Source organism: Sebastes fasciatus, chromosome 4, assembly GCF_043250625.1.
Source record: "Sebastes fasciatus isolate fSebFas1 chromosome 4, fSebFas1.pri, whole genome shotgun sequence".
Taxonomy (NCBI): Eukaryota; Metazoa; Chordata; class Actinopteri; order Perciformes; family Sebastidae; genus Sebastes; species Sebastes fasciatus.
Genome location: NC_133798.1, coordinates 36,273,795 through 36,291,994, shown reverse-complemented (window position 1 = coordinate 36,291,994; position 18,200 = coordinate 36,273,795). Strand labels below are relative to the sequence as shown.

General features: G+C 40.9%; 1 protein-coding gene across 5 annotated transcripts in view; it reads right to left on the bottom strand.

Moving 5' to 3' along the window:
- peak1 (pseudopodium-enriched atypical kinase 1) overlaps window positions 1-18,200 on the bottom strand; it is a 129,816-nt gene that overhangs the window by 53,676 nt on the left and 57,940 nt on the right. For 4 of the 5 annotated variants that reach the window (XM_074633931.1, XM_074633930.1, XM_074633933.1 and 1 more), the window contains one exon: window positions 11,271-11,349. The exons of the other annotated variant lie outside the window; for it this stretch is intronic. The gene's annotated coding sequence lies outside the window, so the exon portion shown is untranslated. The remainder of the gene's footprint in view (window positions 1-11,270; window positions 11,350-18,200) is intronic. 5 annotated transcript variants of the gene reach the window in all.

Sequence of the window (18,200 nt, the reverse complement as noted above, 5' to 3'; positions counted from 1 at the left end):
TATTTACGGTTTGAGATTGGTGCGTCCAGGATGGACTTCTGAGCCGATAGGGAGTTGTAAAAAAACACTCTTAACATACCTAACACCACAGGAATATCTGACAAGATAATCTTTAGAATCATCAAAAAATCTGGGCTTTGCTGGCCATTGTCGGGAGGAGGGAATCGGGCCTAAAATCAGCTTGAGTCTCGTGTAGTGTGTACCCAGCATTAGTAATGATAGTCATTGTGGTGGTTAACAATCTTACCACAGTTAACTACAGATGGTGGATGGTGAACATAAATCCCCAGAAGTAGAAAAAAGATACATTTTGTGTATTTGAAGCCTTCATGTGTCGTCATATATAGGAGGACCCCTTTTATAAATTACCAGAACAAACATTGTGGTATAACTCAACACACATGGAACAAATCTAATAAATCTAAAGACACATCTATCACCAGGCGACAGTCATGCCACGTGTGTATTTGTAAATTTGCATTCTGGTGTAGCAAACAATACTGTACACTGTAATCTTTGGAGACTATATTGATAATATAAAAAAAAAAAATCATACATCATAAGGTGGACTTAAAAATGCTTGAGAAATGTTTTTTCATTGTGGATTGGCCTTTACAGTGTTCATGCTGCACCAGGGGCTCATCCATATTAATGAAACACAAGATGGACTGAGTGTAATGGACTGAATCCACTGTGATGTACTAAGTGGTTAGACGGCTGAGTGTGTGCGTATATGAATGAAGGGTAGAGGGTCGTGTGTGCTTTAGTGTGTGTAGCAGTCTTTGTGTATGTTTGTTGATATGTGTGTGTGTTCAGTGTGTAATGAGAATGAAATACATTATCAAGATTAACTAAAACTTGTTCTTGTCATTCCTGTACTTGGGAGTAGTGAGAGATTATAGACTGTCACATGAATACTTCTAATCCTTGGACAGTATCAACAGGAAACGTATCCTAATACAACGGTTCGTATGATGTATTACGAAAAGTTATTGTAGGGCTTTCCCGAATACAATTTTTTGGGCTTTGAAGCTTCGTTGAGAAATATTTGAAGTTATTCAAAGCTTCGCAGCACATCGCAGCAGGCCGACATGTTCTTCTGTCTGTCTGTCTGTCTCCATCTCCACCGTTTCAGTGGCCGGGACTGTGCCGCTGCCACACTACTGTACACACATACACACACACCTCTACACACAACAAACAGTGATATCCGTCTGAGAATAACTAACTAATAATAATTAATGTTGAATAATGAATAATGTTGTGGGATTATTCCTTATTTCATGGGCTATTTTGGGATTTATACGTTATCATTACATACTTGTACTACAAAAAAACTAAACAAAACAAAGCATTCAAATACTGATTTGGAGGTCAATTACCATGGCAACGGTCGAAACTTCAAAGCATTCGGGTCAGCCCTAAGTTATTCCTCATTTTCCGTGCGTTTTCCTTCAAATGTCCAGCAACACGTGTCAATTTCTGCTCATTACATGCATACAGTCTTTTTCAAAATAAACTTTCATCTTCACAGGAAACAACTTGGTTAGGTTTAGGCTACAAAACTACTTACTTAGGTTTAGGAAAAGATCGTGGTTTGGGTATCTACGGAAGTAGCGTAACTTAAGTATGGAAGTTACGTGACAAATCAACGTTGACCCACCCATCCACTACGACTTCCTCCCTACTCAGCGTTCGCTGCTCTTTATCCTTCCTGGTTCACAATTACGTGGATTCACTTTGTGGGATACATACAAAATTCAGTGCATTACTTTCCGTAGGTATAGCTTCGAATGCATGTACGATGCTGACAGTCGATGAGCTTCAACCCCCCCCCTGTAGTTCCTTTCCTGAAACACTATTGTCTATTTTATGTTTGAAGAGAAGACAGTTGTTTCACATTTGTTTCAGCTTGTAAACAGCTATACTTGAGCTGTAAATGAATAGTGAGCTGGGGGATACTGGTTTATTCCTCAAAAGGGGAAATATATTGCTGCTAAAGATGTGCTATCTCCTATACTGCAGAAATAATACTTGCAGTGTGTAATCAAAACTCTTCTTTGTTTCATTACGTGTATTTCCACTGCCAAATGAATCCATAAGGAAACGGAGTGGGCAAAATCAGTCGCCAGCAATTAGAGCACACATTTTAGCAGCAGCATTTTCTGGGCCTGCTCTTCAGTCCCTTCAAGCCTCAAGTCTTCCCCGAGTAAACAAACTAAAAACATGGACTATACAAGCTCTTTTCAGTAGTAGTGTTGGCAGACGGCGATGAGTAATGTGACAACCAAACGACCTCATTACAAGCTCACCTCCCAGAGCTGATTCACTGACAGATTTGACTTGGAACAGCCAATGCAAAACCAGATGATGCTGTCAAAACAATGTCCTCCTCGCTGCAGTGTAAGGCTCAGTCGTTAGCCCGTGGTAGTTCCAACTGTCAGTCTCAGTTGTTCAACAATCCCACAAGATGGTTAAGATGCGGTTTAGTTTCAATATAGCCAGTGGGGACCTCAATTTGAAGCTCTTTGATTGTCTTGGACAAATCTGATTCTTGTTTTAATGTTGGCTGTAAATATCAAGTTTCCAGTTGTATTTGTGATCAAAACACACCTGTACGAGTAGGAACATGTGTATCTGGAATGTAGGATTTCCTCATCTATTTTTAACCTGTATGCTAAGCGAATGAGAATAAAAATCTGACATCTCAGTCAGGGTGAAGGCTGCCATTGTGTTCAATCTTTTGAGGTTATCCTCTCTGTAGCCTGAAGGCTCAATATGCAGTTTCTGAGCACATTTCATGCAAAGAAGATTCATTAAGATCGCAATATATTTTGGTAGATTAGGTTTGCAATTACACTCTATGGGCAGGCGTGACTCAAAGCACTGACTGGGAGGGAGTGAGGGAGAGCAAAACTAAAAGAAGAAAAAGAGAAAAAAAAAGAAAGCAACAACATTCCAGCGCAGTGTTTGGTATTGTGAAAGCTCTGGGAGAGTTGCTGCAGTCTGGCCTGGGAAAGAGCCAGTGCAGGTCTCTGGGGAGACCAACCCGCTGGCCTCCAGACAAACACCAGCAAAGTGGCAGAGCCGACACCGGCAGATGTGTGGGAGTGCATTATACACACACACAAACACACACACACAAGACGCAAAGAGACGCACACACAGAGTATCACTCCCAAAATAAATATTGGCCATTTGGAAAATGTGATACCCAAAGTGAAATGAGTTATGTAATATCAGTAAAGTTGTCGGGTATCATAACACCTCTGCTAAGAACAAGTTACAAATTTAACAGTGTGATTTTAAAGGTGTTAAATGAAGCATTTTTTTTTTAAATAAAACTTAATGAAAGGACACAGAAGTTTTGAGGAAAGCTGGAGAACCAGCAGGGACTGGTTGTGTAAATACTTGGTGCCCTGAAGATATACTGTGCTGTGTGTAATACAATACATACTGTACAGTAGCTCCACAGTTTAAATAACAATTGTTGACCTACTGTTGCTGCTCTTTTTACAGCAGAGCATCATTTTAGATCGGCCTTGTTAAACGTGAATGTTACACAATCTGAATAAAGCCTGACGGTAATTTTTAATGTGTTTAAGTTAAAGGAACAGTGGGTAACATGTCAGGGGGTTTATTAGCATAAATGGAATTACTCATGACTATGTTTTCATTAGTGTATAATCACCTGAAACTAAGAATCGTTGTGTTTTCATAACAGGGAGCGGGTCTTCTTCACAGAGTCCGCCATGTTTCTACAGTAGCCCAGAACACCCAAACCCTGGCTGTAGAGAGAGCCTTTTTCTTGTTTTTACGTTGCCTGAAGGCCACCGTAGTTCTCCAAAACTGTGGTAATTTGAGCTGCAGAGTGCAAAACCGTGGTAACGCTTGCCGCTGTCTGACTTCCGTTGCTCCTAAAGTAGTGTTATTATGGTAAGGATGGCCTCTGAGAGAGGCCAACAACGTTACCGCGGCTTTGCACTCGGCGGCTCACGTCACCGCAGTCTTGGAAAGGGAGGAATGAGCGGAGGGGTACTCAGCTGGTTGCAATCTGCAACCGCACCACTAGATGCCGCCAAATCCAACACACTGTCCCTTTAAGAGATAACTCCACTTGTCTTGATTGACAACATTCAAAACTCCTCAATTCAATGTAAAATGATTTACGTAAACTAATGGCAATAACTGATGTCAATAAAAATGCTCCATTGAAAATAAGTACAAGGCTGCTTTTGTAGAAGTATACCTGCCTGCTTACACACATTTATGTGCATAACTTCTACCTGATCGCATAAATTCTCAACGGGAACAAAATGTTCCTTGTACTCCGAGGAAATCACAGTGCATGCCGCCTCAGTGTTCACAAAGTCCTTGTCACTGGAGCAGGTAAAAAAATGTGCAACATGATATCACCACAGATTAGAGACTCGGCTCTGTACTTTCTAGCTTTTGGAAAGCTATTTGCGTCGAGGAAAAACATCTCACAACTGTCCAAAGTCATGTGCATGGTAGTTTTTTTCCCCCTTAATAACACTTCTCTAGTGGTAACAAAACTATAGAGAGCACACACAAAAGAATGCTTTAACATAAACCACAAGGAAAACAGTCTGGAGGAAGGTGGTAGAACAGATCTCAGTGAGAACCGGTGCCCGTGGTCACACATGGTCACACATGTGCCATGCTTCTTCGGGCATGTTTCATAACTTGCATGCAAAGCGCGGCTATAGAAAGTACATTTGAAACCTGTTTAGTAACTGCTGTGTTAATGTGCTGGTCATGGGAAAAGGAGGAAATGCACGCGTCTCATCTTCAGTATACAAGCTGAAACATTCAAACCTCGAGTTACAACGGCAGCACGGTAGCGGGTCTATATTAGCTGGCTGTAGGGCTATAAATAACAAGCATGTCATCATAGGAGATTTTTTTTCATCTCTCTTACGGTTTGTCTCTCACCAACACACACATACTCTCCCTTTCTCACTCACACATACGCTCATTCACTCTCACTCACTCCCAGTTTCACTCGCTCACACGCTCTGGTGTAAAACTGCCACAGTGATTAGCCGGGGGCAGGTGATGACCGTGGTTTTCTCCCACCTGACTAACATCCTCCCTGCTGGCGTTCCCTCTGTTTCCCCATAGAACAGAGGCTTGTTTGGCACCAGGACCAACATCAGCTGGATATACTTGGGATGCCAGTGGGGGGGGTGCAGCGAGCAAGCAATCAGCTGGGATCACAGAAAATTATTTGGCTTCAGGACTGTAATATCACACTTACACACACTTGCCCAGACTGCCTGCGGTATAGCTGCCTGAACTAGCACAGTCAGTCGTTCAAGGCATGGCGGGCAGCACGTTCCCTATCCTGTCAACAAGTCTGCTTTTATTGTGAAACCTTTGAAGCTTGTCCTTCATTTAGTCAGCTTCGTTCTCAACCTCTTTACTCCATTCAAGATCTAAAACAAGCAATGTGAGAAAGAAGAGAGAGAAGAAGAGGTAACCTCACAAGTCTGCTGAGATAAAAAAATGGTTTAACGATTTGAAAAAGTTGTCAGATGTCACAAATAGATTAACTTTGAAAACCAGGACAAGAACTGTACTCCATTTTGTTGTTTTTTACCCTGAATCGGTTTTATTTAAATATGTAATGCAGACACAAAAAACTAGCACTCTTGGCACTCCATCTTACCCAGGTCTTAATTAGACTTGCTGGAGTACATGCATGAGAAACAGAATATATAGGAAGAATATATAGGAAGCTACAAAAGACAGAAACAGCCCCAAGACAAAACGGAAGCTGCCGGGAGAAACTCGTCCTACTTTCTTCTAAGAACAATCGCCTCTTTCTGCTACAGCGCTCGACTCGAGGAGAAATGAGAAGGGGGGAGAACAGTTTTGATAACAGTTCCCAATTACCACCAATAAAAAGAAAACAGAGTTTTTGTGAATGTAGAATTTCTCTCGCTTTTCCCATGGTGGTTTTGGACTACGTTAGGCTGACTGTAAGGGGGGGACAGGCTTATATCACTAATGATTTAACCATGGCTTTGTCTGTTTCTCTCTGCCTGCTAACTGTGCTCTCTGGAGAACGGCTATGCTAATCCAGAAATCTGGCTCCACTTTGGAAAACATTCACAGCTGTCTTTTTGTGTTATGTGAAATCAGGGGCTTTATTCCAAAATCTGTCAGACTTTGATGAAGAAAAAAAAAACTCAATAAAAAGAGATAATAGAATCATTGAACTCCTTAATGAGTTTCAGTTATATATCAAACATTAACTTCCATAAATTGGCTTCAATTGTGTCTTAAAACTTGACAGTAGAGGGTCCAAGTTGAAAAATTATCAACTCCAGAAAGACATTATGTACACAACAGTGGTGGAAGAGTCATAACAGCTGTGCGGGCCTGACTATAGACTGTATTTATAAAGATGGACGACGCGTCTCCACTTCCTCCCACTGTACAGAAGTGATCCCGGGACCATCTTGAGATTTTTGAGTGATTGGGGGGCTGGAGCCGCAGTATTAAGGTCCCGCCCTCACACCTGCCCGAGCCAATCACGAGCCGAGCACAGCCGCAGCTTGCTAGCGTGAGCCACCTAGCTGCTACGTTAGCACCACGGTAGCTGTTTGGCTAGAAAAGACACAACAACTAACCATAATACCTCTACATTTATGATCAAATTGACACGTTCTATTTCACAGACTCGTGACGGTTATGGAAAGTCAAAGTTACATCTCCTCTCTTGTACAACTCAGAGCCTCTGACTCTGTGACTACTTCACTCAGAGCAGCTGTCAATCACAGCTGTCAATCATGACGTCACACCCCTTTTTATAGCATCAAATAACAAATTAAAATCAAGCTTATCAGAACACTTAAAAACTACCTAAACTGACAGAAACCATCTTTGGAAAAAATCCGCTAACATGGGGGGGGGCGGGGTTTATGACCTATACTGCAACCAGCCACCAGGGGGCGATCCAGATGTTTTGGTTTCACTTTTGGGGAGCTGTCATTTCATTCACCGTTATATACAGTCTATGGGCCTGACCTGCATCATGAAAAAGGTGAAGCAGGTTTTACTTCTGCAAATCATAAAAGACATTTTAGGAAGGGTCAAACAAGAGGAGGCCCCATTCAGGTAACCTGCTGGTAGCAAATGTGTCACAATAGTAACAAAAACGACAACAACTCCTCGACTAGTCCATCATTGTTTACAGTATTTTCTGGCAACTAGTTTTGGACGGACATAGCTTTCCTTTTTGCAATCATTTCTCTTGGTGGCTTTGAGGAAGATGATGAGCGGTGTGGGCCAAAGAACGACTGCTGGCACCAACAGCTTGGAAAGCAATACCACATCATCCAATTACATTGAACACAACACCCCCCCCCCTGCTCTTAAGCACCAAGCGCAAAACAAACCAACGGCAGCGGAAACTAATGGATACCAGAGAAGGCAAAGAGGCGGCGGGAGAGAGATAATGCCATCCTACGCCACCGACACTTCCAGGTGAAACGCACAGGGGGACGAGGGCGAGCAGCAGCCTGTGGGTCAAAAGCTTTGAAAGAGAGAGCATATGTATGCTTTGTACAGAAGCTCACTCAAGGTACAGTACCTCTGTCTTTGCCTGAACGAGCATTTCATCCTCCTCGCTTCCTCTAACCAGCCCCAAACCATTTCAGTTGGTGCATGTGTGTGTGTGAAATCGAGCCTGACGGGTCTCATTAAAAAAAGAAACATTTTGAAAATAAGATTCTACACATTTCCTGGTTGTGAGGGGGAGTTTTGCTGCCAGCCAGAGTTTGCTGCTTACTACATGGATTTTTTTTTTCCTTGGCATGGAGGAGAGATGAAAATACGTTGTTTCAGCATCTATATCGCAATAGACACATGTGCAACCATCTGATCCTCCAAGGAGTCTCAAGGATTATCATAAATTCAACTCTTCCCCTCCTCAATATTTATGACGGCTTGCTTTTCTGCAAAAAAAAAAATGGCCGAACTGGAAGAAACAAAACTTCCTTGAAACTATGTTAAAGTCCCAGTGAAAGACTAAAGCTAAAGACGCTTTAACTTCTGTGCAGTGAGTATTGCCCAGTGAAACTGAATATTTGAGCGGTGTACAGTTACAAGACGGGATTCAAATCAAATCCTTCACATTTGATTGGAACACTAAAAAGTGGGCGGGTTTAAAATGTGGCGCGATACGGAGTTACTGAGGACTGTGGCACTAGAAATTGAAGATTGATTGACGGATGGATGTCATGATATTATTGGTTGAACTCATAGACTGAAAGAAGTGGACGTAGTCACCGTGACGTCACCTATTGGTTTGTGGACTGCTGTTTTGAAGCCTTGAGTTGGGTCATTTTGCCCGTCGCCATCTTGGTATTTTGCAACCAGAAGTGATACGAGAGGGTGGAGCTAAGTACACCTGAGTGCTGAATAAAAAATTGTTTAGGCGACCAAAAAGGATATAATTAACTTTCATGAACTGAAAACACACTGTGAAAGAGTTAAAGTTCTAAGATGAAAACACAGAAAACTCCCAGACCAAACAACGCCCTAAAGCATCCCCTGCTTTATGGTCTGTTTGACTCTAAATGGGACCATAATTTACTAAATGAACATCATGCTGTATTGAAGAAGACTTGAAACTAGCGATTGAGACCATTAACTCATGTTTACAATGTTTACTGAGGTAATAAATCAAGTGAGAAGTAGGCTCATTTTCTCAGACTTCTATACAAGCAGACTTCTTTTTTGCAACCAGAGGAGTCGCCCCCTGCTGGCTGTTAGACAGAATGCAGGTTTAAGGCACTTCAGCATTGGCTTCACTTCTCAGACCTGGAGTTGCCCTCTGGTAGAAATTGGATGGTAATAGCTTACGTAAGCACATGTCATATTTTGCTTTACAGGAAATAAAAGATGATTCATTTTTTGTTGTAATATTTGTTTGCATATATTGTTAAAAGGTGCACAATATGACCGTGGATGTGATCTAAAAGGTTTAAAAAGGCTTTTTTTAATTTCATCTCGACTTTAAGGACTTTCTTTCCCGGCAATCCCACGCTATGCATTGTTCCAAATAAAGTCTTCTGATAATTGGATGTTATTTTCTTTCAGTACAGTTCCCTCGTGTGAGCGTGTGCATCTTCAAGGTCTTAAAGCAGAGCAAATGTTGCAGACGAAACTAAAGAGAAAATAGTCGTCTTGTGTTCCTTTATAAAAGGTCAAGTGCAGCACATAAAGTATCTGTTGTTATTACACAAACACACACACATACGCAGCGACATCTGTGGTGGGAGCTGTGGAGACGGAGCACATGCAAACAGAGCAGGACCCAAAGCTGCTGAGACACAACACAGATGGCTGCTTTTTACCCAGCTGGCTCTGAGACATATGGAAACAGAGATCATTAGCAAAATAATAAGTGCGTGGCAATGTTAGCAAAGGTAAGTCATCAACAAAATCCTCACAACAAGATCAAAAACGTTATCACTTCTGGATGGACATTTACCATTTAACTCTGCACCAATCAATAGTATCATATTGACAATGGATCAGATGACTATGTGTAATGTGAGGGGTTGGTCATAGTGAAAAAAAAAGAAGGAAAAAAAAGAGGATTATTAACCCCCAACATGCCAAAAAATAAACTAATACTGCTTTTAAAAAAGAAGCATACATATTATATGCTGCACTAATATGTACAGTTGTTTGGAACTTGATCCAATTTTTCACTGACATTGGAGTAACCTCTGACCTTCAGTGTGCTCTGATCCAAAACATTGCTTTAACTAAACAATATAGACTTATGACAATATTAAAGGAACAAAGATATTAAAGGAACAAAGATAAATCCAAATATCCCAGTTGGTCCGGTGCACGTAGAATACACGGTATGTAGATTGATGCACGTGATGAGGAACCAGAGTTCACAAGCGCGAGTTCCGCTTGGAGACGTTTAGCCGTACGCTGTTAGCAACATGTGCTGAGGTTATTAGCACGACAAGCGGATTGGCGTGCGAGTCAGTCACATTATGGCCAGCGCAAATGAAACCCCGGACCTGGAAGACCCGCCTGCAGGTTACCGGTCAGCTACCACAGCAACAGAGAGAAAGAGTTGTGTATAAGACGAGGGCGGTGTATTGGCGTTGCTCCACCGCTGCAGGGTATGTGAATGGAAACACATCGACCGTGCTAAAGCACATTGAGGGCATCACACAGATGCGCCGATCACAGGGATGATAAATGTTTGGGATTTTCAGTTTAAATTTCGTAGCATAATAGATGCTTTTCAGTTTTAAAGCCTGTTGTGAAAGTGTTTGTTCAGTGTTATATAGAAGTGTTTGAAATGTTACTTATTTGTGTAATGAAAATAGTTTACCAAAGTTGCCAGTGGGCGAAATGCTACCTCAGTCCCCAACAAGAGGATTCTGTCCGTCTTTGACTGTCTGTTCAAAATAAATGAAAAGAAACGCATCCTGATGCATTTGTTTTTTTTCCCCACTGTACCGAACTGTGACTCCTAAACCGGGGTATGAGCCAGACCGTGACTCCTGTGTACCATTACACCCCAACCATTTAGCACTGGCATAACAGTCCCAACAGTACCCACACATAATATCATAATCTAATATTCGCACAATGTTCCACTACGAGCATCAGCTGCAGTGCATCTCATCTGCTATTCAGGACATTAAGAATCCATTAACAAAAAAACTAGACCAGCTGTTATACTTCTATTATATATCACATCAAATATGGATGGAGTAAGTTGTTTAATTTGAAATCACACACTAATAAGAAAACTGCAGTGTGTTGTAATTGCTATCACAGCCTGTCACTCACCAAGTTGAGAACACTGGCTTCATGCGTCCACTTTTTGTTTTGGAGAAAGCCAGTGTTGCCATACTAATGCCAGAGTAGTGTAGAGAGCGGAATCAGCAGAATAATGAGCACAGCGTGAGAGACTAATCACAGCACGACTCTGGTCCATAGGGAGTAATCAGGCTCTCTTGGCATCAACATTTAGAGTCACACAAAATAATGTATCTTCACAATTCAAAACAGTTCCACAAATAAAGTCACGGAGAAGCAGCCGCTGCAGAGGATAAAGCGAGGGTGTCGGTGTGTCATTAATTCAAGTGGGCACGCTACATAGACTGACTAAACAACCAAGAAAAAGCCTCTCTGAGGACATGAGAAAAACACAGATGGACAAACAGACCAACACACACATAAAAGAAGAGTGAACTCACGGTGCAATGAGTCAAGCGGCAGCACCGGCAGCCATGGAGTCTCAGTTGGTGGAGCAGAGAGCACCTATACTTCTGGAACCTACAGATGACAGAGAAACAGAAAAAGGGCAAAGACAGACCGAGAGATGAGGATGAACAGAATGAGAGTGTGAAAGAAAGAATGAAGAGGGAGGGCGATGGAAAGGGGAAACAGAGACGGAGGGAGAGAAGAAGAAGAAGAAGAAGAAGAGAGTGTTAGTTTGCCCCGAGGCAGATCTCTTAACATCGTGGCTCATTTTCAGAGCAAGTCATTGTTCAGGCATGGCGTTACAGAACACACATCAGATTTATTAGTACACTTAGCACCCGGAACAGACACGCTTTATTATGTTAGAGGCCAAAACACGAGAGGACAAAACTTGATGCATATGAACTAATTTGAGCTTCAAGTGGCCCTGAGGACGAGCGCTGCTCAGGCCTTCAGCAGGACAAATAGGCTACTATTTACAACTCAACATAGGTGTTTTGTTTTTTATCTGCCTGGTATTAGAGCTGGGCAATTTATCTATATTATATCGATATTGTGATATGAGATTAGATATCGTCTTAGATTTTGGATATCGTAATATGAAATAAACGTTGTCTTTCCCTAGTTTTAAAGGCTGCATTACAGTAAAGTGAAGTCATTTTCTGAACTTATCAGTATTATTTGCCTTTACCCATTTGGTTATTATATCCACATTACTGATAATTATTTATCAAAAAATCTCATTTTGTGAAAGCACCAATAATCAACCCTACAATATCACCTCAATAACGGTATTGTTAAAAAATATTGTAATATTTGATTTTCTTCATATCGCCCAGCCCAACTTGGTAAACAATGATGCATGAATGCAACAAGATAATAAATGCCTAAAAGTTTACAATGGGGATTAAATCTAGTTTTTTTATTGAAATTGTTCATTTCATCATTCAATAACGATATATATCACAATATAGCATGTTTTCTGGTAATTCAATAAATAAATAGTCTATATGAAACAACCACATAGTAAAGCCTGTTTTTGTACTTCAGTGTGATTACTACTTAACATATGAAAAGCAGAGTATTTTCTCATTTCAAGAACTTGAGGGCCAAGTGAACATAACAGTTTTAAGTGAAATTATAGAGAAAAAATAAATCAATATAGGCCTAGCCCATACCACGATAGAAATGATATAGAAAAACATTTTGATATCGTTCTGACGATACATATGGTCATATTGCCCAGCCCTAATCCAGTCTAAAGAAGCTCTGTGGACAACAGATACTATAATCACCCATGTTAATTTATAGATAAATTCATACTGCTTTACCGATGTTCCTGCTTCGACCACAATAAACATTATTATTGATGTCAATTCAAACACATCTACTGGTTGGAGAGTGTTTGATTCAAATAGATTTCAGCATTTCAGTCATATTTCATTTATTTGCTCCAAGAATTAAGCTTGTGTTGTTGACAAAGTGACGTCACGACAGAAACAGACATGATACTGAGACATCTATTCTCAGCTAAGACACATTTTCCACCAAAACACAGGAAAAGACATTCAGGGCGCTGTCTGTGCTGCTCGTTGCACCGCCACAAAAATAGGACCCTTGCTGATTTTTCAGAGGGCATAATTCTCTGGTCACTATGTGTCATGTTTTACATTTTTAAATATGTACTCAACGCTCTACTGAGCAGCATGCAAACATCTATCTCGTCCTGGTATCCCGTGTGCTGAAAATAAACTGGTCAGTAACAGTTCTTCTAATCCAGTTAGTGGATTTAATGCCAACTGTGAAGGGAGGACATACTTTCTGTCAGTGCATTGAAGTTGCTAAGCTCACATCCATATTCGAGTCTCCTTTTGCTCCTTTAAGATCTGTTTTTGAGGTGTATTTGGAGACAAAATAGGTGGCTGTACGAGTGTTGCTATGCAACCGAGGAAAACTTCAGAAAATAACGCAAAACCATCCCCCCCCCATGTCAGGGATTGTATCTTAAAAAACGTTCTGCATTAATTCATCCGAGGACGAAGCATCTTGTTGGGGGATAAAAATAGCCATAGTCATCTCAGGAGCCTTGGGTTTTTTTTTTTTTTATGAGCCTATTTATTCGCTGTACAACGGAAAAGAAATGATCTGTCAAAATGGGAATGTGGAGAGAAAATCCTTGGAAGTTCTGCAGTGATAAAAATGTTGCTGTACATTCTGTACCACTACTACGAATAAATGCAATTGGTTTCAAAAACACTGTTCATTTGTGTGTAAGCTTCCTCTTTACTCATTCGAGTGTGGGGATTTAAAAACATTCCTGAGTGTGGATATTTCTGACTAACTTGGTAGTAACACACCTACTTTTTTGCTTTTCATTACAATCATCTTCATATCTCCATGGTTTATGTGTTTATGCATTTTTGTCTATGTGTAATGGAACATCTTTGTGTGATGATCCTGTCAGTCTCTTATGCAACCTCGATTTATATGCAGAGCATATTCAGCCGACCCCCACAGCTTTGATGACATCTAATGAACATTTCTGGCAACTCTCAGGCACAAGCCAATAACGTGTTCTTTTTCACAATCTGGATGCTAAATGCTATTTTTGTAGCTCTGGCCATCATTCATATGGGTTTTAATAACATGTTTCTCATCATCTAAATTGCTGAGATTCAGGATAAAGCCTGAGTACAGCGGAGTAAACAATACAAACAAACCTTTAACTGTACAATACTCACTTAGAGGAGAAAACAAAGGCAACAGTAATGACCCAAACTGTTGTATAGGTCCATTGGATTTTGTAGAATTACTACCTGGTTCACCTTTTTCTACTAGCAACCTAACATGTGTAGGATAAATATTTATATTATAATCACTCCAACAAAGTTGAGAAGGTTTAGAAAATATCAGGGTGGCTGTCCTTGACGAGAGAAATTCTTAGTAGACTAACACTCATACGATTTTGTCGACTAATCGATTGATTTAATCGCCAGATCTGTAAAACAGAGTTTCTCCACAAAGAATCACACAAAAGCACCACTTTAAATCTTGTGTTTATCGGAGGTGTGCTCAGAAGTTTCTTAGAAATGAGTCATTCAGCGTGAAAAAGGCATGAAAAATGACGAATCGACAAAAGAAATCTTAGTTGGTTAGTCGATTAGTCGACTAAGAGGGGGCTGCCCTACAAAATATTGTCAAATTGTTTGTTTAGCATACGTGTGATCATCTGATCACTTGTGTTGCTTGCCCTCCTGGACTCTGTTCTAGTGATGTCTCCAGATGACAGCAAATAACTTGATGAGTAAAATGTTTCAACGGTTAGAAATTATGCACGAAACAACAAAAATAAGAATCAGGTTGAAAAAGAAAATCGCAGGGCTGGAGATTTACGGTAAGTCAGGAGATATCTCTTCTATGTGATGAGTTGTGGTCCACCTGGGTAAGGAAACACCCAGATAACAATGTACTAGTTGTGTTATAAGTGTCATGTAGGACAGCTAAAGGGTCAATAGGCATGCTCCAGACAGTTAGGACTCATATAATAGAAAAGTTCAGGAAGAGCATTTCTAAAACTGAAGTGCAGGATTATACACTCTATGCTCTGGTGAGTTATTTAAGTACAGTAGAATGACACCTGCCCTATCCAGCACTGGCTTCCCACACACTCCATGAGATATACACACCTGTGAGCTGCCCAATAAAACCAACTCTAGCAGGTCAACTGGAGCAGTTCCTAATTAAATGGCTCAGTGGACATTATATTAATACAACAATTACTAAATATGGGTTGTTTTTTGTTCATTTCCTCTACCTAGATTTAAAACTGTGATACTGGCAGCCTTGTAGTCATTTACAACCACTCTGTGTTGTGGCACTCCCCCTCAGAGGTGGCTACTGTGTCCGTCCAGCACTGTTTGTTTTGCACATTTAAGCAGGCTTAAAATTAAAGTGTGGTGTTCGCAGGTGCAATTGCACGCATGCCCCCTGCCTCTGTGAACTTTATTGACCACAATCCCTCCCTCCTGCCTGGTAAACAACAGCTGGTTCCAGCGGTCCATCTGCTACCTGTACATTCCCTTCCACAGGACTCACCGCTCCAGCATGCTATTGGTTTGTCTCCTCTGAGAGGTGCACTTACTGGGACAGCACGAGTGTGTGTTGCTGCTTTGCACACCTTAATAACAGTTTGAATTTCCGACTGGCACACTCGGCGGTAAACAGGCTTTTAATTGACTGTCTGAGTGCCTTTTTTTTTTTCAAAGCATGACTGTGTGGCTTGAGAATAAATGTCCTGTTTACTGCTATGACTATTGTCTGAGTTATGTTGAAGATCTACAGGTGATTCAAGCTTCCTCCTGTTTTTACGACTGACAGTCCCAGTGTTTGTTAAACCTCTCTTTGGTGTCACTACTAAATGAAAGCATCAGAGGAACTTTTGGACAAATTGTTTATTACAGTACCAAAAGATGTTCAATCATTCTGAACTGGATGAAATGGACACTGAACATTTTCCTGTAGGAAAAATAGATTTTTTTTTTAGCTACTGTAAGTGCTCAAATGTCCATTTATGTGTGTGCCTGCTTATGCTGCAATTATGTACATGCTCGTACCATAAACTGTATATAAGAAGTGGACGTAGTCACCATGACATCACCCATCGATTTGTGGACTGCCGTTTTGAAGCTTCGAATTGGGCATTTTGGCCGTCGCCATCTTGGGTTTTTGTAACGAGAAGTGACACAAGAATAAGACAATTTTAGGCGACCAAAATGTTACAATTAACTTTCATGACCTGAAAACACACTGTGAAAGGGTTAAAGTTGTAAGACAAAAACACAGACAACTCCCAGACCGGAAAACGTTGTGGTAGCGACCTGTCACCCACAAGGTAGCCACGCCCTAAAGCATCCCCTGCTTTATGGTCTATATGAATCTAAATGGGACCATAATTTACTAAATGAACATCATGCTGTATTGAAGAAGACTTGAAACTAGAGATTGAGATCATAAACTCATGTTTACAATGTTTACTGAGGTAATAAATCAAGTGAGAAGTAGGCTCGTTTTCTCATAGACTTCTATACAATCAGACTTCTTTTTGCAACCAGAGGAGTCGCCCCCTGCTGGCTGTTAGAAAGAATGCAAGTTTAAGGCACTTCTGCATTGGCTTCACTTCTCAGACCTGGAGGTTGCCGCCTGGTTCATACCGTTATGATGGTCTTTTTTTCGATCCAGTATGAGAATAATTAGATTAGCACTGTTGTAGCTGTTATACATTAAGTGTTTTCACCTGACTCCCAGATCACCTTCACCTTCGTCCATGGCCAGATTGTGTGAGCATAATTTGCTGACTCACTGTCATTAACGCTGGCTGCAGAGAGGCTGAGCTAATAGCTTACAGTGGAACCGCTCAAACAAGTGAAGGACAGGTCAAACTGAAGAAAGAAAACCAGACCCAGAATCACAAACACAGGAATCTAAATGAGTATCTGTGTTCGATTCAACCAACAACAAACAATAGTCTTAAGTAATGTAAGCTAAATTATGCATAACATGTCATTTAAATCAGGATTAAGGTATAATCTCTAGAATCCATCAATCACACTCATGGCTGTCAAACAAAACAAACCAAGTGACCACATTCACTGAGCTAGACGATGATTGCATGTGTTGTTTGGAGGTTACTCTATAAAGGTATCTACACAACATAATGGCATCTTTTATGTCTTTCTTAATGGCATTTCAGCAGTACTGCAAGATCCAACGCACATACAATATCCACTTTATTAAATTATTAAGAAAAGATTACAAAACTTTAAACAAAAAAAACTGCTATTTGTCTCTCCAGTTTTAACCGTCATCCTCCAATACATTTAAGGGATTGCAATGCAAGCCCGTCTTAAGATGTAAGACCTGTGTTTTTCTTAAATATGATCTGTTGGATATAGTATAAGTCTGTGGTTGAGTACAGAGACACACAGGAAGCTTTTACACAACAACAGGGCTCAGTGGAGGAACACAGACAAATCATCACATACAATCCTGAGCTTTGTGGCAGAGCCGACGCCACACAGACAAGGGAAATCGTCACCGAACACACAGATCAGTCCTACTGGCAGCTTCATGAATATGCAACGTACAGTCCATCCCAGTCATCAGAATGCTTGTTATGCTTGCTCCTCATATTTATTTTTTGCTTCCCGTCATCCTGCTCTACCTCGTCCTCGTCTCCATAACAACCTCCGAAATCTCCAAACTACTCTGCATTTTCAGCGACAGGCTTGTCAGTGCTGGTGGTGGTGGTGAAGAGGGGGGGGCTCCACGGTGACAACTACCACTGCTACTCTTCATTTAAGGGATAGATAACACAGACAGGTGAGATTGAGAGGGCAAATCAGAAACCAAGTTGCCAACTTGTGAGAAACCTTAATTAAACCGAATGCAGAATTACATTTTTGTAACACTTTCTACAGTGTATTTTGATTCTTGTTATATTTGGTTCAGTTCAAATTGGAGACTGCTTTTAAGTGGCAACTGTAGTCTAGCCATGTGTTTCCAGAGTTGGCAGACGATGGCCTCCAAATGGTTTGCTTCCCAGTCGATTCATTTTGTCAGAGCCCGGCCTCAGTTCTCCCATGTGGGTGAAATAAGGAAAGGTGTGGAAACATGCCAATCAACACCTTGGAAGTCTGCCTGGATTGTTTTATCGGTTGCAGTGAAACATTTCAATACTAGAAAAGAAAGACAGAAAAAAACATGGACCGAGGTAAAAGGGCACAGAGGTAACATGAGGCCAACTCCCACCGCTTCAGGTACTGGTCTCAATCCAATGTTTCTCACTTCACTTATGACACTTTTAAGGATTTTACCAGACATCTTTTTCTTTCTCCTCCAGGTAAGGTGCTATTATGGAATGCAAA